At 43.7% G+C, this 26,758-nt stretch overlaps 1 pseudogene; it reads right to left on the bottom strand.

Moving 5' to 3' along the window:
- The window catches only part of LOC144491840 (uncharacterized), a 44,817-nt pseudogene that overhangs the window by 8,167 nt on the left and 9,892 nt on the right, over positions 1–26,758 (bottom strand).

Genomic DNA, 26,758 nt, shown 5'->3' with positions numbered 1-26,758 from the left:
CCGAAACGCACCATGGCTACCATAAATCAACACCCTCTGACAGTTCAGAGCAGTTTGAATATGGAAACTTACCTCCTGACTCACCCTCACTGATCAAGCACCTGAATCCGACTTTATAGAGGAGGTGTTTTCCTGACTAATCTGACTGCAGCGAACAAGGTCATTAAGACAGGTGAGCTGGGACGATTGGGAGTGAAGTTCACTAATGACATTGTGATGAATGCAAAAAAATGCAAATTGACATTTCGCTCATTTTGGGCAGGGTCCCAATCATCGTTTTTTTTGGTAAAATGTGAATGAGCGTGAAAACAGGCGCCATTCCTTCTCGTCACACACATCAGATTTTACAACATTTTCCCACTGCGAAACGGGCGCGATGAGATCGTAAAATTTCATCCAATATGTCTGTGGACCACAGATTTGAATTTGAAGATTTCAAAGTCGCAATGTTAGAGTCTTTGCAGATAATCTCTCTACATTAATGCCAGGCCTACATTGGCTGCCTCAAGATTGTAAATGGTGTACTTAAAAATTGAAAATCTGGGGAAACTACAAGCTGCCATTATGTAGTGTTTCCTTTTCTTGCTTCTGAACACAAATGTACCAACCACTCAGATGTGATCGGGAAAGTCAAACGTGGGTTCTTTATTAATGAAGATTGAGTAGGACATATACAATATTGGAGAGCTCTTGATACACACTGCTTACTACATATTAGGTAGTATATTACATTATTTCCTATCTGGTGATGTACATAGGTCATAGTCACACGTATTAAAATGTGTTCCACCACACAAGGATTAGTGTTGGCTGCAGGTGTCAGACATTGTGAGAGGTAGCCTGGTTTGGTAGGGTGGGTGACACTGAGTAGACAACAGCAGTAGCAGTCTGAAGTAAAGGCAAACTTGGCTAGCCTAGTGGAGGAATTCTGTTTGAGTGAACTTTCTGATATGGTACTCATATGTCCAGATAAAGCATGGGTGAGAGGCCCTGAGAAGTCAAGGAATTGCTATGGGCCTCATTCACTCAGGCACTGAGACTCCCAGTGAGAAGGAGCATCAGAGAACTGCAGCCGCTGGGGAAGTGGGCATCAAAGGGGCACTAGGATCATGAGCTCGGATAAGGCAGGCACAGAAGGGCAGCCTCTTGTGTACAAGTGACACTACCCAGCAGGGAAGGGACACTGTCAGAGGTTCAGTTTCCTGTAAATGTTACAGCAACAGTGTTGAACATATCTCTGGACTGCTGGAGTTTCTTCTCCATCAGAATCACCAATCTCTCATTAGCGCAGGCGAGAGGGAGGTCACAGCACTCGTGGCTGAGATGAATTATTCTACTATCTGAGTCAGGGCAGGGACATCCTCTGAAGACTTCATGAACCTCACTCTGGAATCCAAGCATTCTCCAGTCCCGCTACACTGACTGAAGTTTTGGCTGAGTGCCAAACTCTCCGTTCTCTTGGGTGTACAACATGAGAGAATTCCAGCCTTAGTTTATGGAATTAAGCATTTATATATTTTTTTTGGCAAATAATTTGTGCTAGAGACCAACCATAAACCACTGGAGATGACATGGCGAAAACCATTGCAATGTCTCTTGATAAAGATTCAAGGTTATGACTGTGAGATTAGGTAACTTGATAGATACATTGGATACCCTTAACAGATTGCCTAACCATGTGAAAATGGGAAATATATCCTCAGGTCTACAAGTTGATCTCATTGATATTGAAATTGAAGACATTCTCCAAATTGATCTGGTACATTTTGTGCAATGCAAGTTCCAACAGAAGAAACAGCAAAAGATTTTATACTATAGCAACTGAAAAACCATTATCGATGGGCAGCCTGATTCATTGCAGCATTATCATATGAGGCTTTATTGGGATGAGCTTGGCATCTCCCGGGGAATCATTTTGAAAGGCTATCAGGAAATCATATCGGAATCTTTGCGACCTGATATTCTTCGACAACTTCATCACCTACACATGGGCATAAATTGGCTGAGAAGATTTACAAGTGAGTTGGTCTATTCACCAGGTTTGAACAGTAACGTTAAAGTCATTGTTAAGAAGTGAGAGGTATATCAAGAGCAGATGTCAGGTCAACACAAAGCACCATTGATTCCATGTGAAGTTTCTACCCATCCTTAGTCCAAAATCATATCCAACCTCTTCCGTGTCCATGGCACTGGCTTCACTGTCATTGTCGAGGAACCCATTATTGCACAATACATTAAACACAACTGTCAGGCACACTTTAAATGCTACATTCAGTTTATTTGGTGTGCCGAGACAGATTATTATGGATAATAGTCCATAATTCAGTGGTAAACCATTTCAAATTGTGTGTGAGGAGTGGAATATTGATCACATTACTTCTTCTCATAACCCTAGATCTAATGGCCTCGCTGAATGAAATTCAGGTGAAATTCCTAATTCTTAAATCTAGACAGAACAAGCAAGATCCACACATTACAATGTTACACCTGAGAGCGTTTAAGTGTAACTATTCCCTCACTAGCAGAGCTCATATTTGGCAAGCCAATGCAAACCTTACTCATTCTACTCTCTCAGAAACTAGAAAGCAACTTTTAAAACTCCAAAAGAACATGACCAACATGCACAATAGAAATGTGGATACAGAATTGCCAGGTTTACAGCTGTGACAACAAAAATGCATCCAGGATCCCACAAACGATACAGGGCAACTAGCCGAGGTGACAAGGATTCATTGAGAACCAAGGTCCTATGAAATCATTACACAAAGGTGCAATATTGGAGCATGACCAAGGACAAATCAGATCCATTCTGTCTCTACAACCACTCCAAATTTTATTGCACCGAGGACAAGAACCCAAATGTAATCAGGAAAACACTCAAAACTGACAATTGAATAGAGTAATTAAATAAACCTCCAAACAAGATTACCATCTAAAGATCTGGACATATGAGCAGTTTACCTTTACACTTCAGAGATCCTACACTCATCATTCTGTGCACTTTGGTTTCCGCCAGGGTCACTCAGTTTCTGTCCTCATCACAGGTCCAAACATGGACTAAAAAGCTGAATTCCAGAGATGAGGTGAGAGCAACAGCCCTTGACATCAAGGCAGCATTTGAACAAGTGCAGCATCAAGGAGCCCTAGCAAAACTGGAGCTACTGGAATCAAGGGGAGAACTTTCCACTGGTTGGAGTCATAGCTAGCATAAAGGGAAATTATTCTGGTTATTGGAAGTCAATCTTCTCAGTCCCAGGGCATCACTGCAGCAGTTCCTCAAGGAAACCCAACGCATTGTCTGGAGTACCTCCCAGGTCAGAGGCTGTGAATTCTGCAGTGAGTAACTCACCTCCTTACTCCCCAAAGCACATCCACCATGCATAAGGCACAAATCTGGAGTGTAATGGAATACCTTGCCCTGATGATTACAGCTCCAACATCACCCAAGAAGCTTGGTTGCATCCAGGACAAAGCAGCCCCATGATTGGTACCTCATCCACAAACTTTCATTCTCTCCACCACTGACACACAGTAGCAGCCATGTGTACCGCCTACAAGATGCACTGCAGCAACTCACCAATGCTCCTTTGACAGCACCTTCCAAACCCGTGATTACCTAAAAGACAAAGGCAGCATGACCCGCAAGTTCCCCTCCAAACTAACCACTACCCTGATTTGGAAATATATCACTGTTCCTTCACTGTTGCTAGGTCAAATTCCTGTTACTACTTAGCTAACAGCATTGTGGGTGTACCTACACCAGATGGATTGCAGTGGTTCAAGAAAGCAGTTCACCAACACCTTCACAAGGGCAGTGAATGATTGCCACATCCCGTGGGAAAAATAAAACTAAGGTAGAAGAGTTTGTCCCTTCATCTTGTGACCATCGAAAAGTCTCAAAATATTTTGCATGAAACTGATGAACTCTCAAAAGTTTTTAATGCAGGCAAGTGATGAGTTTAGATAAATATATTACAATCGTGTTTTATTCATAAAGGGCAAACTCCTCACAAGAATGCAGAAACAAAATAATGGACAGCTGCTACCATGTGGGAATTATAGCAATTAATTGTGGATTCTGTTTATGGCTGACGATTGTATCCAGAGATTGGATTATTTTTAGTCAACCTTTGAACATATAGGCTGGAGTTTTACCACTCCGCCCGCCACAGGAATAGGAGCGGGTGAGGGGTGGAATATTACGGTTTTGGGACGAGCAAGGCAGTAAAATCCCACACATAGAGTATTTTTTGTTTACAGAAATGTGATTATTAAAGACACTTTGCTAATAAATGTGGTTTCTGAATCTGCAGTTGCAGGATCTGCATTTGTTCCATTTGAAGGTATTTAATGTAGAACGGGACTCCAATATGGTACAAACACACCTGCCCTCTGTTTGGCACTTAACCTTAATTAAATAAGACATTTTACTGATAACATGGTTTTTCAAGTTTTCTTATGTCATTAGCTTTATCATAGAACATAGAACATAGAAAGCCACAGCACAAACAGGCCCTTCGGCCCACAAGTTGCGCCGATCACATCCCCACCTCTAGACCTATCTATAGCCCTCAATCCCATTAAATCCCATGTACTCATCCAGAAGTCTCTTAAAAGACCCCAACGAGTTTGCCTCCACCACCACCGACGTCAGCCGATTCCACTCACCCACCACCCTCTGAGTGAAAAACTTACCCCTGACATCTCCTCTGTACCTACCCCCCAGCACCTTAAACCTGTGTCCTCTCGTAGCAACCATTTCAGCCCTTGGAAATAGCCTCTGAGAGTCTACCCTATCCAGACCTCTCAACATCTTGTAAACCTCTATCAGGTCACCTCTCATCCTTCGTCTCTCCAGGGAGAAGAGACCAAGCTCCCTCAACCTATCCTCATAAGGCATGCCCCCCAATCCAGGCAACATCCTTGTAAATCTCCTCTACACCCTTTCTATCAGTTAGAGGACTTTGCCTGTGTTTAACTGAATTGCCATCATGATCTTAATTGGAACTATTTACTGACAGTCTAATGAATGAATCCCTCATGATCCAGATTTCACAGCAGGCAAGGCTTATCTCTTTCCAGAATGAATGCTGAATGTTCAAGATGAACGGTCTTCTTACAGTTGTTTTCCACAAATCCTCCCTCTTGTACAAGACACATAGAACCATAGAAAAGAATCATAGGATCCCTAAATTGCAGAAGGAGGCCATTCAGCCCATCGAATCTGCACTGACCACAATCCCACCCAGGCCCTATTCCTGTAATCCCACATATTAACTCTGCTAATCCTCTTGACACGAGGGTCAATTTAGCATGGCCAGTCAACCTAACCCGCATATCTCTGGACTGTGGGAGGAAACCGGAGCACCCGGAGGCAACCCACACGTACACAGGGAGAATGTGCAAACTCCACACAGACAGTGACCCTAGGCTGGAATTGAACCGGGGTCCCTGTGGGGAGCAGTGCTAACCACTGTGCCACCATGCCGCCCTGGATCAGTTCCTCTATTGGTTTATATATCCTTCCGACCAACTATTCACCTCAGATTTGAACATATTAAAAATGTCAATGTCAATGTAAACATAGGTCAGAGCTCTTGAAGAGTGACAATCACAGTCAGATTGCCACTCTGCTCCTTCTTACTCGCCCTAGAATGCAGCGATGCCCGACCTTCCAACTCAACCTGGGTGGAAAAGGTGCTGCGGATTCCCTTTTGAGTGCAGGAGAGTCAAATAAAAGTTTTTTTTGGGGGGGGATCAGTGGGGGAAGGGGATTAGTTAGTCAGAGAGGGGATTGGATCACCAATGAGATCGGGTCAGATTTTTCACCGGGGGGCTGGTCAGATGCTTGGTGAGGTGGCTTGAATGGTTAGGGCATGGGATCAGGTCATTGGGGGGTTTCAGAGGGTCAGTGGTAGGGAGATTGGGTGATCAATTGGTAGGGGTTAAGTGATCAATAGTGGAGATCTGTTGTTTATTGGGGGGGTTGGGTGGTCAGTGGGTGTGGGTTGGGTGTACTTTGGAGGGTGATGAATGGTCAGTGGGGATCTGGGGGGGGCAGGTAGTCAGTAGAGGGGGATCGGATGATCAATGAGGGTTGGTCAGCAGTGGGGTCTGGTGGTCAGATGAGCTGCGGAGTTAGTCAGAGGGGTGCAGAGATAGTTGGGGGTGGAGGTTATCCGGAGGTGTGGGGGTAGTCCAGCAGTGGGGGTTGTCATGGGAGTGAATGGGGTCAATGCTATAGTTACCGAAGAGGTTGAAGCAGCTTTAATTCTTGCTTTTCCTGGGCAACTATACTGCTATGAGAGTCGGAAACATCCAATTTCTCCAATTTAAATCATAATTTTGGATGGTTACTAGTGCAGAGTAATTGCAAAGTGGAAGTTTGAATTTCCTGGGAAATTCCCATGCAGTCCTTAAGTGGGAACTTCCAAAGGATTTCCCCGAGCCCTTTCTGGAGTACCTCCCAGGTGCCACTCTCGGAGGTCAGAAGTTAAGAATCTAGCTGATTGCATTTTAAAAACTCGAAGAACACAATCCTTCTAAGTCCACACTGAGCAATAACAATCTGATTCTCTGGGTGACACTGGTGCCCAAGTGGTCCTTGTAGAGGACACTGTCCTGACACCTCTACCTTTCCTTCCATTTAAACTAATTCATAACATTTAAGGCAGTGTGTGGTCAGTACTCCCTGTGAGCGACACTTTGTTCTGGAAAAGGAGTCAACTATGTAAATCCAGCCATAACCGCATTGCTATCCAAGGAAGAATATCCGTATAAAATTCACACGCTATTCAAAAGCATCAGTTGAATAATTACAAAATCAATGATCCGATAGATGTGGACTGATGCCTACCATCTCCAGTTTGTTAACATTTCCAAGTATACAAAATAATAAGAACAACAAACAGGAGGGAGGAGAAATCATCCTCCTCTTTGGAGAATTGCTTCTCAACCTAATTCCACCCTCCCAGTGGGGCAGCAACTAAAACTGTACCCGCTTGAATGTCCCGTCAACTCGTTCTTTCTCTACAACTTTAATGAAATTAGTTATTTTGTTCTCTGATCAAGTTCCCAAAGGCTTCCTTTAAAATGTTATCTGCTACTTGTCTAAAGTCTAGTTAATGAGGAAATATTATCCTCAATTAAATCATTGAATTTGTTGCTTCCTACAAGGCCTTGTAAACAGGTTCTCTACAATTTACTGGCAAGAAATAGCTGTTTCAAACAGCTAATTTAGCAAACAAAGCTGCCTTCCTATGTGACTTTTGCTGCTTACTGCGAAGTTATTGAAGTGGAATACACACTCCAAGGGTAAGGAAAGAAACACTTCTTTCTCTAAAAAACATGCAGATTATGGCCAGTGGGAGAGCAGATACTTTTTGTCTGACAGGATCCAGAGTATTACTGCAATGTTTTCTCTTCTGGCTTCACACAATTACCTCTGGTGTCTGGCAATGACCTATCCTTGACCTTCTCCAATTTCTCATCCACATGCTGTCCCTCAGCAACATGTCAATTTCCACACGTGACAACCAGCTCTACCTCACCATCACGTCATTCCACACTCCCAACTATCTGTAAATTATCAGAGTACGTGTCTGACATCCAAAACTGGATGAGCAGAAATTTCCTCCAACTAAATATTGCAAAGATCAAAGCATCCAGCAGAATTTTCCAGGCATTCCCGCCAGCAGGATTGTCCAGTTCTGCTGTCGACAAGCCCCTGTAGCGTGTTCCCGGTGGGTAAAGGGTGCAAAACATGAGAAACCCAGCTGAATGGGAAGGTCGCGTTACTGGGCTACCTTGGCCGCTGCAAAACAGGTAGTGGGCGGGTGGTGGGGCAGAAATTTCCATCTATTGTCTTCAGTTCCCATCACACCTTTTCTTCCTAGCTACCGACTCCACCCTTCTCTCTCTTAACTGTCTGAGGCTGATCCAAGATATCTAAGTACTCTAATTCTGGCCTCCTGAGCATTCCTGATTTTAATTACTTCACTATTGATGACTGCACCTTCAACTGTCTGGGTAATAATCTCTGGAATCATTTCGCTATAACTCTCTGCCTTTCTATCTCCCTTTTCTCCTTTTAGAAGTTCCTTAAAACCTTTATGACTATACTTTTGGCCACCTGCTCAAATGGTGGCATGATGGCACAGTGGTTGGTGCTGCTGCCTCACAGCACCAAGGACATGGGTTTGATTCCTGCCTTGGGTGACTATCTGTGTGGAGTTTGCACATTCTCCCCGTGTCTGCGTGGGTTTCCTCTGGGTGCTCCAGTTTTCTCCCACAGTCCAAAAATATGCAGGTTAAGTGGATTGACCATGCTAAATTGCCCCTTAATATCTAAAGATGTGTAGGTTAGGTGGATTAGTCATGATAAATGTGCGGGTTATGGGAAAAGGACAGAAGGGAGGGCCTGGTTGGGATGCTCTTTTGGAGAGTCAGTGCAGACTTGATGGGCTGAATGGTCTGTTTCTAGTTCTGTAGTAATTCTATGGCTCTAATATGTGCAGGTTCTAAGATGTACAGGTTAGGTGGATTGGCCATGTTAAATTGTCCCCTAGTTTTAAGGGGATAGTGGGGTAAATGTGTGGGGTTGCGGGGAATTGGGTGGGAGGTGGTCCTGGTAAGATGCTCTGTCAGAGATTCGGTGCACACTCAAAGGGCTGAATGGCCCCCTTCTGCTCTGTAAGGATTCTATGATTCTATGAATATCTCCGTGAGTGGCTCCTTTGTTTTATACTGCCTATGTAGCACCCTGGGCACTATATTAATACTAGTTGTTTTGAATTGCATTTGCATCTGGCAGACAGTAACAGAAGGTCAGTTTTAAAATGTATGTACACATCCATTTTCTTGATTTCATATGAGTAGATTCATTATTGACTGTCTCTCAATTTGAGAATGACTCAAGGTCGCAATTTTCTGTCTTGGGCCTTCATGAGACTGAACAGACTGACTCTTAACCCACTTATATTTTGGCATATGGGACAGGACATTTTAGGAGGTAGTGTGCGGAACAAAGGGCTTGCTTCCTTTTCTTTCGTTCCTATCAGCAACTCTGCCTCATCAATAAGAAATTGTGACCCGAAGCCTGATGCAGCTTGATGGACAAGTTATCGCCAATCTTGACAACAGGTTGGAAGTTCCATCCAGTCATTAATATGAATGTTGCTGTGCTCCAAGGAGAGCTTTAGAAGGTCTTGAAAGCATTTTTAAAAATTCTTCTCTGGAACTTTGGCCATTTGAGAGTTGAGAAAACAGGACCTTACCAGGAGAGATGGTTTATGGCCTTCCGGACATAGTGCTCAGTCCACTGAAATTGATTTTGCAGCTCTTTTGCAGTGAGAGCTGCTCTGTGTATCAGCAATACACAACAGCAACAGCAAAATTCCACCAGCAATGCCTCCGCTGCATCCTCCAGATTCAGTGGGAGGTTTGTTGAACAAATACTAGTGTCCTTCTTGAAGTTTGCTGTTGCTGTTATGTATTGATATACAGTCCAGCTCTCATTGCAGTACAGGAGTATGGTAATGAGGACTGCTCTGAATACCAGGACTTTCATTGACTTGTGGAGGTCTTTGTTGTCAAACACTCGCTGGGATACTTTGTAGAAGGCTGAGCTAATGAAGATGATGCTGTGTTTAATCTCCTCGTCAATGGTGGCCTTTTGAGATGACAATCAAGGTATGGAATGTGCTCAACATATCCCAGAATTACTCTGTCAACATATCCTTTTGATTTGAACAAAAAACATCAATAAATAAAACAACAATGACAGGGGTTGACAGCCCCTGGTGGGTCACTGTAACTAAAATAAAACATCAAAAGGAAGCTTATCTAATTAATTTAGAATGTCATTCTCGGGGATGATGGTGATGATGCACCCCAGCCCCTGCAGTTCCCACTGGGCACGCAAGGCCTGAAAAGTGCCCATGGATGCCACATGCTTCCTCGCCAAGGATACCCGGCCACAGATGAAGTCGCGGTAGAGGGGCAGACAATCAGGTCGGACAATCCATGAACATATATGGGGGGTGAAATATTTAGCTGACTGAGGTTGATGTATGAGTTTTGTCTTTGCAACATTCAAGGACAGGTGAGTTTCTTGCATGCACAATTGAAGAGTTCGTGAGTGCTTTACAAATCTGCTGTGGAGTGCATACTGACACTACAGTCATCCGCAATTTAGAGAACATGTATATCAATGGTGATCAGTTTACATTTGGCACAGAGGCCACTGAGGTTAAAGAGCTTTCCAAATGGACAATATTTAATGCTGATACCAGAGTTGCATCTTTGATGATCTTCCTCTTCTAGCTCTTCCTATTCTACTAAAACCTTGTGTAGGCTTCACTTGGGTGAATTAACGCACAATATCTATTACTCAAGGTTTCACATAAACATTAAGAGAAAGCAAACAAAATCTCGAAACTTCTTTCGTAATAAAAATTTAATTAAAAATGTAAACATGTATCCTGTAAAGAATTCCATGACACTTAATAAGGGAAGTCTGTGCCAAAAATGAACTGCAAGATAGAAAGAGCAAAAAGGTAAGCTGGGGTCAGCTGCAGCCACAAGAATCTATCAATGGACTGGTCAGGTTGGTGGATTGTGGCAAATGGAGTTCTGTCTGGGGAAATGCAGTGAAAAGCTAAGACAAAGGACTGCACAATAAGCGGTTGGTTACTAAGAACTGCAGAGGAACAGAGGGTCTTTGGAAAGCAAATCCACAGATCCTTGATGATGGTTGGACAGATGGATAAAGAGACCAAGAAGGCATAAGATACTTGCTTTTACTAGTCAACGTAAATAACATAGGAGCAGGTTATGCTTGAACTGTATAAAAAACTAATTAGGCCGCAGATGGAGTATTGCATGCAGTTCTCATCACCATACTGTAGGAAACATGTGATTACACCAGAGGTGGTATAGTGGAGATTGATAAGGATGTTGCCTGGATTGGAGAATTTTAGTTTATGAAGAAGGATTGTATCGTCTAGGGTTGTTTTAGCTGGAGCGGAGGAGGCTGAGAGACCTAATTGAAGTATATAATATTATGTGGGGTCTAGGTAGAGTGGATTAGAAACAGCTCTTCCCCTTGTTTGAGGGGCACATAACGAGGGGGCTTAGACCTAAGGAAAGAAATAGGAGGAAGAATTTGAGGAAAGTATTTTCATCCAGAGAATGGTGGGGACCTGGAACTTGCTGCCTTAAAGGGTGGTAGAGACAGAAACCCTTATAACATTAATACATTTTTGGATATACATTTGAAGTGCTATAACCTACAAGGCTATAGGCCAAGAACTACAAAGTGGGATTAAGCTGCCTGGCTCTTTATTGGCCAATGCAGACACTGGGGCTGAATGGCTCCTGCTGTGCTGTAAATTTCTATGTTTCTATGATACATTTTGACCTTGGCTAACAGTGTAAAACTAGACACTCGATCAGCTACCTGTGATACATCTTTCTTGATTTCCACCAATTTCAATGGAACTGAAAATTGAGGGAAGTATCATGGGCCATCTTGCAATATTGTTAAGATTATGCAGTACAGTCAAAATTATCCCAAGTGACCCAATTAGAGCTTCAGATGTGACCCATTTCATTCAGGAGCATGAATACCTGGTCCCATCTGGCTTTAGCAAATGACAAGCAATTGGGCTTCATTCCATGTTCCAGTAACCTTTCAAACAATCTACAGTTCTCCATATGTAGCAAGAGCTGGACAATATTCCAACTTGGACTCATAAGTGGCAAGTAACATTTGTGCCACCCAAGTGCCAGGTAATGACTATCTTCAACAAGAGAGAATCTAACCATCTTTCCTTCACATTCAATGGCATTACTATCAATGAATATTCCATTATCAACATCCTGGGGGTTACCTTTGAACTGGACCAGCCACATAAATACTGTGGCTACAAGAGCAGGTCAGAAGCTAGGAATTCTGCGATAAGCAACTCACCTCTTGACTCCCCAAAGCCTGTCCACCATCTACAAGGTGCAAGTCAGGAGTGTGATGGAATACTCTCCACTTTTCTGGATGACTGCTGCTCCAAAAACACTCAAGAAGCTCAACATCACCCAGGACAAGGCAGCCCACTTGATTGGCACCCCATACACCACCTTAAACATCCATTCTGGTCATACCCACACACCGTAGCAGCAGTGTGTACCATCTACAAGAAGCACTGCAGCAACTCATCAAGACTCCTTAGATAGCAACTTCCAAACCCATGACCTCTATCATCTAAAAGGACAAAGACATTTAGAAACACCACCACCTGGAGTTTCTCCTCCAAGCCACAAACCTTCCTGACTTGGAAATGTATCACTATTCCTCCACTGTAGTTGGGTCAAAATCCTAGAGCACCCTCCCTAAAAGCACTGGGAGTGTATCTGAAGTGGTCCAAGAAGACGGCTCATCACCACCTTCTCAAGGGCAATTGGGAGTGCTGGCCAGCGACACCCACAGCCTATGATCGAATATAAGAAAAAACTGTCATGAACTGCTTCAGCTGGTCTGCTGTGCAGACAGGAGAACTGGGCTTTTCCAGGCAAGAGCACTTAACAAGGTGTTTGACTGCTGGCCAGGTGTCTTATTTCCACTGAACCTCTTCTACTCCTGCAAATTAGCCTTGGGAACCAAAAATAAACACTGCCTTAATTTCAGGAACCAGCGAATAAATCAGAATAGAAAAGGAATATCCACTTAGTGAAATGTTAAATGCACATTTACAGCAGAACTTTGCTTGGAATTATCAGGATCAATTATTGTTTGAAAATTTTAGATTAAATTAACATTAAGGTCAGCATTCCACATTGGTGTGATAGGAACAAATTGGGAGAGGAAACCTTGATGAAAGTTTTAGCTTGGGTTTCTGGGACTACACAATAAAACATGGGACAACATGCCTACCGTCTGCATAACTTTCTATACCTTTTTCCCTCATATTCTTATCTAGCTTCCACTTCAGTGTATCTTTACTGTTCACCTTACCCATTCCCTGTGATAGCAAGTTCCACCTTCTCATCAGTTGAGAGGGTTGGCTTATGAGAAGAGACTGAGTAGACTGGGGTTATACTCATTGGAATTCAGAAGAATGAGGGGAGATCTTATAGAAACATATAAGATTATGAAGGGAATAGATAAGATAGAAGCAGGGAAGTTGTTTCCACAGCGGGTGAACATGCCTACTGGAATGTACCCTGAGGTGAAAATATTGGGCTGCAAACATAGTGATATTCTTCCATTGTCAACATGGTCATAATTACATTATTAGTTATCTCCAGTGCTGGATACAGAGGCTCAGTGAATCTTTGCTTAAAAATGTGCAAGTGGGTTAGTGTGTCATCTAACAACATAAAGGAGATTATTCCACAATCAAAATCCACAAACACTCCCACTATAGCAGGGTACTCCCTAAAATTGGGTAGCTTCTTTTTAAAATGATTATGCAAGGCCAAACATGACTGGACACACCAGGATTTTTCGTTCTGTCCTAGTGAACATTCATTTCCCCGTCCTTTTCGATTGATACTTCTGTAGCAGACTCCGACTTTCCATCCCACTTCCTTACTGGTCTTCACCTCCCAATAACAGCGACCGTAGCTCGCTTCTGTAGAGCAGATGACCTGCTGTTTGCCATTAAATCTGTGTGGACTCTCTTGGTATGGCTGGGTATCTGACGATCCCAACACAGTGCCATTACTGTTCAAAAGAATGAAGGAGGGATGAGCTTTATCTGGATCCAGTGTCAGTCCATCTATGAATTAAAGGAGAAATCAAAACATATCATAGTTACTCACACCTGGTAGAGAGACTGGAGGTTTTAAATACAATGGGAGAAATTAAAATAATACACTGTCCTTGCTCCTGGCAGAGTGACTGAGAATTTTAAGTGTTAGCCCCTCTTCCATGTTGCTTCAGTCTATTTCTAAGTGTTTTCACATAAGTGTGCCCAGCTGCCATGTTTAAAATCTATATGTGCAGTGCTGAAAGACTTCCATTGAGCATGCAAGTCCAAAGACAGGAACATTAGCACTGTAGTGGGGCAGAGAATTCAAGTGACAAGCGACAGGGAATTCTGGGTTGTGCATGTGGACAGAGAAGACACTGCTCAGTGTGGTGATCACCTAAATCCATTTCACATCATTGATTAACATAAACTATACAGGCCATTCAACCAGCTGGTCCATTCCAGCATTTATGTTCCCCCAGTCCTGGAGTACTGCGCGCAGTTCTGGTCACCTCATTACAGGAAAGATGTTGAAGCCATTGAAAGGGTGCAGAGGAGATTTACAAGGATGTTGCCTGGATTGGGGGGCATGCCTTATGAGGATAGGTTGAGGGAGCTTGGTCTCTTCTCCCTGGAGAGACGAAGGATGAGAGGTGACCTGATAGAGGTTTACAAGATGTTGAGGGGTCTGGATAGGGTGGACTCTCAGAGGCTATTTCCAAGGGCTGAAATGGTTGCTACGAGAGGACACAGGTTTAAGGTGCTGGGGGGTAGGTACAGGGGGGATGTCAGGGGTAAGTTTTTCACTCAGAGGGTGGTGGGTGAGTGGAATCGGCTGACGTCGGTGGTGGTGGAGGCAAACTCGTTGGGGTCTTTTAAGAGACTTCTGGATGAGTACATGGGATTTAATGGGATTGAGGGCTATAGATAGGCCTAGAGGTGGGGATGTGATCGGCGCAACTTGTGGGCCGAAGGGCCTGTTTGTGCTGTGGCTTTCTATGTTCTATGTTCTATGTTCCCATCCTCCTCATCTAACTCTGTCTGCATAACTTTCTATACCTTTTTCCCTCATATTCTTATCTAGCTTCCACTTCAGTGTATCTTTACTGTTCACCTTACCCATTCCCTGTGATAGCAAGTTCCACCTTCTCATCAGTTGAGAGGGTTGGCTTATGAGAAGAGACTGAGTAGACTGGGGCTATACTCATTGGAATTCAGAAGAATGAGGGGAGATCTTATAGAAACATATAAGATTATGAAGGGAATAGATAAGATAGAAGCAGGGAAGTTGTTTCCACAGCGGGTGAAACTAGAACTAGGGGGCATGGCCTCAAAATAAGGGGGAGCAGATTTAGGACTGAGTTGAGGAGGAACTTCTTCACACAAAGGGTTGTGAATCTGTGGAATTCCCTGCCCAGTGAAGAAGTTGAGGCTACCTCATTGAATGTTTTTAAGGCAAGGATAGATAAATTTTTGAACAGTAAAGGAATTAAGGGTTGTGGTGAGCGGGCAGGTAAGTGGAGCTGAGTCCACGAAAAGATCAGCCATGATCTTATTGAATGGCGGAGCAGGTTTGATGGGCCAGATGGCCTACTCCTGCTCCTAGTTCTTATGTTCTTATCAGAGTCTGGGCGAAAGAGTTTCTTCTGAATTCTTTATTTGATTGCTTAGTCATTATTTTATATTGATGACCTCTAATTTTGCTCTTTCTGGGATGGCACAGTGGCACAGTGGTTAGCACTGCCTCCTTACAGCGCCAGGACCTAGGTTTGATCCCTGAGTCACCATCTGTGCGGAGTCTGCACATTCTCCTTGTGTCTGCGTAGGTTTCCTCCAGGTACTCCAGTTTCCTCCCACAGTCCGAAAGACGTGCTGGTTAGGTGCATTGGCCATGCTAAATTCTCCCTCAGTGTACCCGAACAGGCGCCGGAGTGTGGCGATTAGGGGGTTTTCACAGTAACTTCATTGCAGTGTTAATGTAAGCCTACTTGTGACACTAAGAATTAAACGTTCCCATGAGTGGAACTCTCTTTGGCTACTCTATCGAAACTTCTCATAAGTTAAAACTTCTAGGTAATTCTGCAAGAGAAAAGAGCCTGAGGTCAGATCATCCTTTGCATAATCTAGCATTTCTGGTGTCATCCTTGTAAAACCTTCTTGCACTCTCTCCAGTGCCTCTTCTTATAATATGGTGCCCAATACCGTACATGGTGCTCCAAGTGTAGTCTAATCAAGTTTTTATACAAGTTTCGTATAATTTCTCTACTTTCCAACTCTATCCTGTAATCCCTAAATGCATGGTTTACTTTTTTATGGTTGCATATTTATTTTTGAGTGATTTGTGATCTGTACTACCAGATGACTTTGTTCCTCTAGCCCATTTAGATTCTTATTTTAACAGGGAGATGTTATCTGCTTCCGCGTTGAAATTAATCTGCCAAATTATATGGCCATTTTGCAAGTTTATAAATGTCTTCTCGCAATTTGTTGCAGCCCTCCTCAATGTTGACTATCTACCCTACCTTAATGTCATTTGCAAATGTAGAATTTTTTATTCCAAAGTTGAAATCGTTAATGTAAATTTTCCCACCTTCTGGCATTCTGAATAACTATTTGTAAACTCTATTCTTTGCTTGAAGTTAGCTATCTGGCTACTTGACTCCATATAATTTGATCTTATTCATTACTAGATTAAATGGCAGCTTATTGAAGTCCTTTTGGAAATCTAGAAAATTACTATGTTACCCCTGTCTACTGTCCCTGTTACCTCTTCAAATTCAATTAGATTGTTTCACCAAAATTTAAAGTATTATTTTATTTTGTTGTCTACATTATTTCTACATTCGCTCATGTGGTATTCCATTATTTTTCCTATTATCAATGTTACGCTGACAGATCTATAATTCCATGAGCATGTTCTATATCCTTTCTTAAATATAGGTATAATGTCAGCTATCTCCCAGTCTTCTGGCACTTAACTTCATTAAATATGTGTAATAGTGCCTCTGATATCTCCTCCAGAGTCTTCCACAATGCACACATACAATCTATTTTGAGCAAGGTTTTTATTCTCTTTCTGTTTGATTTATTTAATATTTATCTTCTTTTTACTTTAGAAGCACTTATATTCTCTCTATGCTAATCTTTTGACATCATGGCCACCTGATTTATACAAAAGCAAAATAATAATTTAATATTTCTGCCATTTTGTTGTTGCTGTCTGTGATTTTATCCTGCCCATTCCTTGATGACTTGATTCCCATCCTGACCTTCCTTTTTATTTATGGTCTGTAGAATATTTTACTATTTTGTTTTATGTTCCTTTGATAATTAATTTCATTTTTCTGACTAATTTTTTGACTTTGCTTCTAATTTCTTTTTTTTCTCCCTTGTCATATGCTTTGTTGTCCATATACTTAGTGAGTGCCCTTCCCTTCCTCTCAAAATTTCCCTTACGTCTTTATTCTTCCATAATGTTTCACCAGTGTTCTGTTTCTTCTTGCTCATCAGCAAGATATATTTTTCTTGGACTATATTTCCCATTGTTGTTCTATATCATTGTTTGCCAACATTGCTGCTAAGTTCAAAATTATTTTAAATTCTATTCTAAAGCTCTCGCAATCAATTCCTACCAGATCTGTTACCTTGGTCTTTGCCATGCTTAATATCCTTCTTAATTATTATCCTAAACAACATTATATTATGATTACTACTTCCCAAATGTTCCCTCCTTTTACTCTCTCATCTGCTCTGGTTCAACACCCATTACTAGATCTCGTAGCAAATACCCCCCTGCTGAGCTTCCTTAAAAACTGGGTTAGGAAGAAGTCTTGAACTTATTCTTGAGCATCAACAGGCAGGGAAAAGCCTCAAGGAGAACTGCATAATTGTAATAATGTTGGGTTAACACAACAAAGTGGAGATCTGCATGCTACATGATGGAGGTCTGAGTTTCCCCTCCACTTTATAAAGTTCTAAACACATTGTACCTTACAACATTTAATTCCCAATCCTGATTTTTCAGTAGCCATGTTTCAGTAACTGGATCCTCACAACATATTGGACCTGATTTTACCGCGTTGCGCCCGATTTTGGGTGTGAAAACTTGGTTAAGTCGGACATGAGGCATGTAGCGCGATCCGTGCCCGTCTCTGCACCAGTTCCCCCCTTACCAAGGCCCGAAAATGGCTACGATCAGGACCGCGCCCGAAATGGGCACAACGACATTTGCATGCATTTAAATTGACTTAATGGGCTGCACGCCCAACTTTACCGGCATGTTCCCCTTTACCACTGCGTTCGCCCATCCAGAATCGGCGCGAAACAGACATGCTCCATAGAAGTCCAATTTGGGCGCACAAGTTAGTGAGGAGTTAGGTGCCTAGTATCCGAAGGCTCTCTGCTTCAGATCAGTGGGGGGAGGTGGGTCCGCTGCCACTCTGCCTGAGATCAGTGGGGGGAGGGGGAAGGGAGATACGCTGCCACTCTGCCTGAGATCAGTGGGGGAGAAGGAGGGAGGAGCCTATGATCAGTCTGGGTGGCGGGGATGGGGGGATAAGGGGGTCAGTAATGTTGCGAGGGTGGAGCAATGTCTGTGGGGGCCAAGGGGAGGCATTATGCGGCCCAGGAGAGATATGACAGGGGAGCAGCATTCTATCATTTATTTTCTGCACATGCAATGGCAGCATGTTGGAGGCACCAATTGGAGCTGCAGGGTTTCGGGAGCAGTAAGCCCCGTAACAGGCTTCTGCAACGCAATTCGGAACTGCTGATATTTTTGCAGGCAGAATGAATATGGGGGTGCCTCAAAACGGGTCTAAAAGTCAGATCTGAAACACTGCCAGTTTCAAGTCTGCCCAGCACTTAGAATCAAAATGGTAAAATGGGGCCCATTATATCTCCAGTTTCCCTGTTTTATGGTGTACTTACAGAGTTTGATCATCTCTCCTCAGTCCCGCAGTTCGCTATCCTGCTCCATTGGATACTTTACCATCTCTTTAATGGTTGATTTATTCAATATTTAAGCCACTTTGTTCGTTCTAGAGAAACAATATGGGTGGGAGAGATCACAGAAAACTTAGCTAAGATATGAGTTAACATTCAAGTCTGGTTCCACAAGATCTCAGGCAACGTGAAATAAACTATGGAATTGCCCATTTCAGTGGACCTATTTGAAGAGATACGGTATGGTGGCTTTTCAAATTGATTTACACAGGCTTGTGTGTGTAAATTAGTCGTGCCTTAGTGAATACAGAGATGACTAGAATGTACTTTAGAGATGGAGGACAGCACATACCAATACAGAAATGAGATAAAACAAGCGTCTGTTGCTGGAACTGAGCCAGTGCAGCATTCCAGGGGAATTTTGGAAACAAGGAGATGGCTTGGACTTACCAGACCCTGTTAAATTATTGCGCATATCCTACAAAGTGAGATTTATGGCCACCAAAGACTTGCACATCTGACTTTGGCAGAGCCGCTAGCCCGAAAATTGATCTTCACAATCCCCACCAAGGTGTCCCTCTGAATTGTGGGGTTTTGTTTTGCTGAGGCCTATTTTTGAGTCAATAGTTTCCGAGCCTTCATTAAAATGGGAATTCCTTTCTTTATTCTATGCAGCTCCCCTCCAGGACCCTTTGCACTGCGGTGTTTTGGAGAGGCACAACTTCAGCAGGAAAATCCTTCACTGAATCTTTGGACAATAGTGCATGAAGCTACAAAGTGGATCTTGCATCCAGTTAACATGAATAGTTGACAATATGTTGCAGGATTTATATCTCCCAATTGCCTTTCATTACAAAAAGCCTGCCTATCGGTGAAATGTAGTTTCAGTAACAGGGTCACCAGCCCCCCCAAATTCGTTGGTGAATCAGTGGAAACCCCTTGTTTCCTTTCTCTGAGAATCCCAATGCTATTACCTGTGTAAAGGTGAAGGAATAGATTTAGTAAAAGCGGTAATAGATCTAACACTCCTGCATTAGAGTAAAGAGAACATGTGTTACGATGCTGAAGTTGTCCCCCTTTTGAGATGTGACGCCAAATCCCCCAAAGAGGAATACCTCACCTCGTAATCTGTTAATAATGTGTGGGAAGATAAACTGTCCTTCAGTAATGTTTAATGGTTAACTAACAGAAATATCTCACACTCACTTTAAAATGAACACAAAACAATTTATTTAACTAATGGAGAACTTTAACTAAACAAGTAACATATCGAATAAAATAAGATTCTACTGGAATGCTGTTTAAATAAGTACAATATCCATTCATTAACCAAAAAAAGTAATGGTAGAATTTAGTCACTCTGAAAAAAATATACAAACAGGTTTAGTGTCTTTCGGAACCTTCTGGAGTTTCTCGGTTGATTTCTCTGTCTGTAAGTTCTTTTTGATTTTCGTACCTTGCGCTGGTTAGATAGTGTGTTCTCTTAAGAATATATAAACCTGGCAGGGTGGAGAGCTACTCTTTCCCTCGCGAGACATGAGAGGTGGCAATTACTATCTACTGTTTTTCCCTTTTTTACTTTTATACCTGTGATGACCTATCACTTTTCTTACAATAGGATTGGTCTGCTGTTGTCAGCATCATCAAATTCAAATCTTATAGGTTCTTGGTAGCTGAGTGCCTGCTTTAAATTGATTGGGCAAAATTTAAAAACATTCAAATGCCTGAAGCCTGTTACCAAGGCAACCCTGTTGCCTGGCATTTAATACAAATGTTTCAGCTTGGTTTCAGTATATACTTTGCATTTTAAACCTCCAAGCATTGAAACAACACCAGCTTTTAAAGGGACCACGCAATGTTTTTTCCCTCTAGCATTTTTACATTCTTTACATCTTTACAAGTTCAACTTCACAACCAATGCTTGTCAAATGCTCTATCTCAAGGTCCTTATATCAGCACAACACACCAGCAAGTTTGTTTACTTGTTAGAAGTTTTAATAATACAAGATTGGAATTTTAAACAATGTTCTGTGTACTGACTAACTGTATAAGCAGTCTGTACTATGACTTGGTGGAGAGAGTTTTATAGAATGCTCTCCCTGTGATTGCTGTGTTGGAACTAACAGGTATATTAGAGGAGGGTACTACTCCAGATGTTTCTCTGGGGTAGTTCCCCCATGCTTGAATGATGAATAATGGGTCTCCTGTGGTTAGTTGGATAAAGTCCACCACAATACTTTGTAACCAAACACTTACTTAGGCCATGTTGGGCCACATGTTGGATTAAGTGCCCATTAAGGTGGAAATCCAGAGGCTGGCATCTCACCATTGTTAGCAACACCACCCAGAACGGTGGCTGCTGCTGGTGATGCTCTGAGGTTTTCATCAAGGATTATCGCTGGATCCCTGAGATGGGTGAGTCACAAGGGTGGGATGAGGGTCACTGGGAGGAGGTCAATGGCAAAGGGGGATCAGATGCAACCTTTTCACCCAAAAGGTGATGGGAATCTGAATCTCACTGCCTGAAAGGGTGGTGAAGGCAAAGACCCTTTTATAAGTATTTAGATGTGCACTTGCGAAAGGCTATGGGCCATGTGCAGGAAAATGGGATTAGAATAATTAGTGGTTTGTTTCTGACTGGTGCAGACGCAATGGGCTGAAGGGCCTTTTCTGTACTGAAGACCTCTATGACTCTATGGCTCAGGAATAAGTGGATTTAGGTGGTTCATTAATGAGTCTAACTGACATCTCACCGCCACCGGTGGATGGGATTCCCATGTCAGGCCTTTCCTGCCACCCCGACCCACCCCACTAAATTGCAGATAGTTTTCCTGACATTGAGAATTGAAAGTGGATAGGCCCAGCCAATTCTGGCCCTTTCACAGTCATGCCAGCTCAAGCAGGCTTTATTCAATCCAGACCCAATTATGTATCTCCCACCTATGCCATTCTACAGGAAAATAAGCAGGGCTTTGGCAGAAAGACTAAGCTTATTTGTCCATCGTTTGACAAGTTTTCACACACTGGATGACGTGCCACTGATTTTCACTTACCTGGGTGCAACTGAGTGAAATTCCTGCAATGAAAGAGACAAAGGAAACTGGAGTCAGATGGAATATGTGAAATGAGCACTAGATTGAGATTTTGTCAAATAATAGAAGAAAAATTAGAAAGGACAGTTCCTGCACAACAAAGTTAATAGAATTTTTAGTTAACTGAACAACAAATTTTAATTTGTAAGTTTTTTAAAAACATTTGATTGTTAAAAATTTTGAGTAGCAATCCTTGGGCACGTGATGGAGGCCCGAGGCCTGTAAGTGTGGTGAGCAACATACACTCCTGTTTCCAATAGCTCGCTACTTAAATGTGTGAACTGTGTCCTATGTCTGAGTGTACGACTCCTTCCTGCAATTTTCAAGTAAGAATGGGCAGAGCATGCAGCAAGCACATTTGACCAATGCAATCTAGGCAGTTGGCGACCTAACAAGCAATCCTTAAAGGGCACCCAGAGGCCACTCTGGAACAGGCTCAAAAATTATTGTCATTTCCTCGTTCCCTAAAAGTATTACCAGCCCATTGATCTTAGAAACATAGTATGGTGATTAATGGAGGCGACATGGGTTTTGACTGCTAGCTGGAGAGCCAGCGAGAACCCCATGTCATCTCTTTTAAGGAAGGCTCACCAAATTATGTGCTACACAGGCACTTAACTAGATAGTGCCAAGCCTTTCTGAGGATCAAGGACCCCCAGTGTATAAATCCCATCTGTTGAGAGCTGCCTGCCAATCAGACAGCAGCTCTATTGAATGGCAGCAACACTGGGATGGTGATGTTGCTGCCAAGACAACACCCAGCAAGCTCTGAGAAGCACAGCTGGATCCTAGGCTACAGGTGAGTGATGGTGGGAGGGGGTGATCACAGGAGTTGCATTGAAGGGATGGGGTTTGGCAGCAAGGGCAAGGAGTGGCTTTCAGTGGGGTCTCCCTTCCCTTGTCAATTGCACTCAGTACTTAAGTGAGGGTTCCTCACTCAAGCACTGAGTGCTGTTGACAAGGGAATGTCTTACACCACTGGAGCTGATAAACCAGCCCTGTTTGTTTGTTTGTCTGCTCCCCACATTGGCGAGCCTGCAGCTGGGTTAATAACAGCAACGGTGGGATAAGGCTCTAAAGTGGGCACTTGAGGGCCTCAATTTGTGATGGGGGAGGAAGAATATCCACAGGTCCTTCCGCCATGGACTTAACCGGGGTGGAGGAGGAAAGACCGTCCATAGTCCCACATATTACTCTTCCACCCAATTAAATGCCCCCTATCACCAAAGCTGCCACAAAGAAGGTATTAAATTCTACCCATAATAAATTTAAGGCAGAAAAGAAATGCCATTGTGTTTGTCTGAGCCACAAAAGACCTATCCATCCTAATCCAATTTTACAGCTCTTAGTCTGTAATCATCACTAATTACACTGCTTAGGGGCAACGTGAACCTATCCATTCCCTGCCCAACCCTCTGAATGACTGGCTGTGAATAGGAGACAGCAGATTTCCTGCCCTCCAACCTCAGGTGAAGCATAGTGGAGTGCCCAGAGCTTTGCCCCCATACCGTCAAATGAAGGTTCCTGGCATCAGAATGGAAAGACGGCAAGGCCACTCCAACACCTTCATGCTCAAGTTAAAAATTTGCCCCTTGTCCTGTACAATACAAGTGAAAATATAAGTATTACTAATGAGATGTACTGCCTTATGTTCACTAACCCCAGTTACAAAATATATCCAATCATCTGTAATAACCCAATTCCTTGTGCAGCATTCTTAGGGCCAATTCTGAAATATATGAAGCTTCATTATTTACTGGCTATAAGAAGAAAGAACGAAGCACTCCCATTCATAAAATGTAATGTGCTCAATATATCCCATAGCATGACACAGCCAGTGAACTATTTCTGAATTCTGTTAACTGTCGTGGAGGCAAAATTAAAAACCGTCATTGCTGCTGTAAACTGTCTGCTGTCTATAGAAGCAGCTCAGTAATTGGGAAGCAGTTTATAACATGGACAAACAGCCGCTTACCTGTATGAACAGGATATCTTCATTCTTTGCAATGTGATTCAGATCAGTCAAAGATTTCTTACACTCTTTCACTTGGTTCTGGAGCGTGAGGATTCTGTCATGAATCAGCGTTGCTCCACGACTCTGCTCTCTGGTTAGCTGTTGGAAGGCTATGAACTTTTCATTATCAAGCTGCTCCCTGCGAGCTTTGTACTTCTCCTGAATGCTTCTGCTCTTCTTGCACATCATCTCCTTGGGAAGGAATGTTTTAGTGATTTACACAATAATGATCCTGTCAGTAAGTACATACCAAAACCGCTTCATCACAGTGATTGTATCATTCACTCCAGAGAAGCAAAGAACCAACAAACATTTGTATCGTCTTTTCACAACCCAGACAACTTTAAAGTGTGTTACTGGTAATTGCAGAGCTGGTTAGCTCACTTGGTGAGACAGTTAGAATGTAGTTCACATTAACACCAACAGTGGAGAGTTCAATTCCTCTTCCAGCTAAGCTAGCCTGCCTCCTTACTCTAAAACAAATCACAGCGCTCTGCTGCGATTCACTGAATGATATCAAGGGCCTAAAATCATTCAGAGAATTGAAGAAAACAATAAATAAAGTGCCTCTGCTGTGTAATGTGGGAAACACACCAGCCGACTTACACACAGAGCAAGCTCTGACAATAGACAAATCATTTATTTCACGATGTTTCTTAAATATTCATTTCCAGTTCTTCAAAATAGAGGCATGGAATCTTGTGCTTCCATCTGAGAGGGTAGACTCAGCTTGATACCTCCTCTAAAAGATAGCGCTTCCCACACTGCAGCACCCCCTCAGTGCTGCGCTAGAGTATGAGCCGAGATTCTGTGCTTCTGCCTCAGGCATGGGACTTGAACCCACAGCCTTCTGAATCCGAGGCAGATAGAGAGAAAGTGTGTCAAATGGAGGGTTCAAAGTATGGATTGCCTATGGGTGCATTGGACATTGTAATGTGACCTCTAGAACTCTCCAATCCAGTCAGACTGATGGACTGATGGTCATTGTTCTTCGAACAGCCTAACATATAATGTACAACAAAAATAGAATGCCACTGGCACCTGGGAAATACCCACTGGGCAGTGTTGGGGGTGGGGCCTGTGAGGGGCGGTGCTAGGGGTGGGGGCCTGTGGATGGGCAGGGCCAATGGGGATGGGGCCTATGGGGGAAGGGCCCACTGACAATCTGCACGCAATCGGTGAGGGAGGGAGGGATCCACGATCGGTGAGGGAGGGAGGGGCCGCGATCAGTGATGGACGGAGGGGGCCCGTGATCTGTGGGGAGGAGGGCGAGACTGTGATCGGTGGGGGGGGGGGGGAGGGAGGGGGGACCGCAATCGGTCTGGGAGGTGGTGGCTGCATCTCGGGCCACGTGCCCCCGCAATTGTGGGGGGGGTTGCTCTTTGAGGCTGCTTGCAGTAGCAGGGGCCTGACAGCTCTTTGTCTGTCAGGTCCCTGCTACTGTTAATGAGCATGGACAGCATCAGAGGTCTGCATATGCACAATACTTCCCTCTACAGGTTGGCTGGCGAATTATGTCCTGCCCACAGCCTCTCTGGCCAGAAACAGACTCGTCCAAAATTTCAGAGACAGGCAGTGCATAAGATTGGGTCTGAAGACTCACCCAAAAAACAGATCTGGAACTCTCTCAGTTTCATGCCAGCCCGACACTTAGAAAAAATCTTGTAAAATTCTGCCCTAAGTATCCAGCGAGCATGAAAAAGGGAGAATTTTCGCAGTGGGCTGGGCTTAAGTCTCCAGCCAGCCTGCAGAGGGAGCTCTTGTGCATGTGCAGACCTTTGATTCTGCACATGCGCAATTGCAGCAGCAGAGGTCTGAGAGATAGAGAGAGAACTGTCAGGCCTTTGCTACTGCAGGCAGCCTGAACAAACTGCCCCTTTCCCCCACCCAAAATGCAGCCCCCACCGCCCCCAGACCGATTGTGCCCCCCACCCCAATGATCGCGATGAAGAGGGCCCCTTCTCCCTTCCATTACCAATCACCTGCAGAGCGGTGGGGGAGGGAGGGGGGACCGCAATCGGTCTGGGAGACATAATTCACCAGCCAACCTGTAGAGGGAAGTATTGTGCATATGCAGACCTCTGATGCTGTCCATGTTCATTAACAGTAGCAGGGACCTGACAGACAAAGAGCTGTCAGGCCCCTGCTACTGCAGGCAGCCTCAAAGAGCAACCCCCCCCCCCACACAATTGCGGGGGCACGTGGCCCGAGATGGGCCCCCTTTCCCCCCGACCCGATCGCAGGTAGAGTGTGCAGTGGCCCCCCCCCCACCCTGATCTGAGCGCAGGCAGAGTAGCAGCAGGCCCCCCCTCCCTGATTGGGCTGCTTCTTCAGACCCTGCCCTCATAGGCCCCACCCCGATAAGCTCCACCCCATAGTCGTCACCTGATTAGTTCCACCCTTTCAGATCCCATCCCATAATCCTGGTGGGCATTACTGAGGTGATAGGCTGGCAATGCCAAGGGGCACCACCCTCCTTGCCCTCGCCCTCCCCGGGGGGGGGGGGAGGGGGGGCACAATGGCCTCTGGTTCTACCAGCGAGGCCAACACAACTGTTCCCTGTTCATGGTGAGCAGGTGTTTTCCTCGCCAGAGAGAACCACTCCTGGCGAGACCAAAAAGGCAAGTGAGCCCGGACGATTCAGCACCGGGCTCACTAAAGAATGTAAATTTACATTTCAACACATTCAATAAATTAACATAGAAATAGAAATATGTAATCGAAATAAACTCGCCAGAAATCGGGCGTCATCCTGATTTCTCAGCTCTCGCGCACGATATTACTGGCTCACTCCACCTATCAATAGGTGGGGAGAACCAGTAAAATTCCATCCATAATGTAGTTTGTAACACTCTGACAATGTGGCTATGCCGCTTTATAAATACATTCTAAATTGTTGTTGTTAAGGCATTTGTTGTCCTGCTTCTCATGGGTATGAACCTACTGCATAAAACTATATTTAA

Source organism: Mustelus asterias, chromosome 3 (assembly GCF_964213995.1).
Source record: "Mustelus asterias chromosome 3, sMusAst1.hap1.1, whole genome shotgun sequence".
NCBI classification, from domain to species: domain Eukaryota; kingdom Metazoa; phylum Chordata; class Chondrichthyes; order Carcharhiniformes; family Triakidae; genus Mustelus; species Mustelus asterias.
The sequence above is the reverse complement of the archived record's forward strand: the minus strand, read 5'-3'. Positions and strand labels throughout refer to the sequence as shown.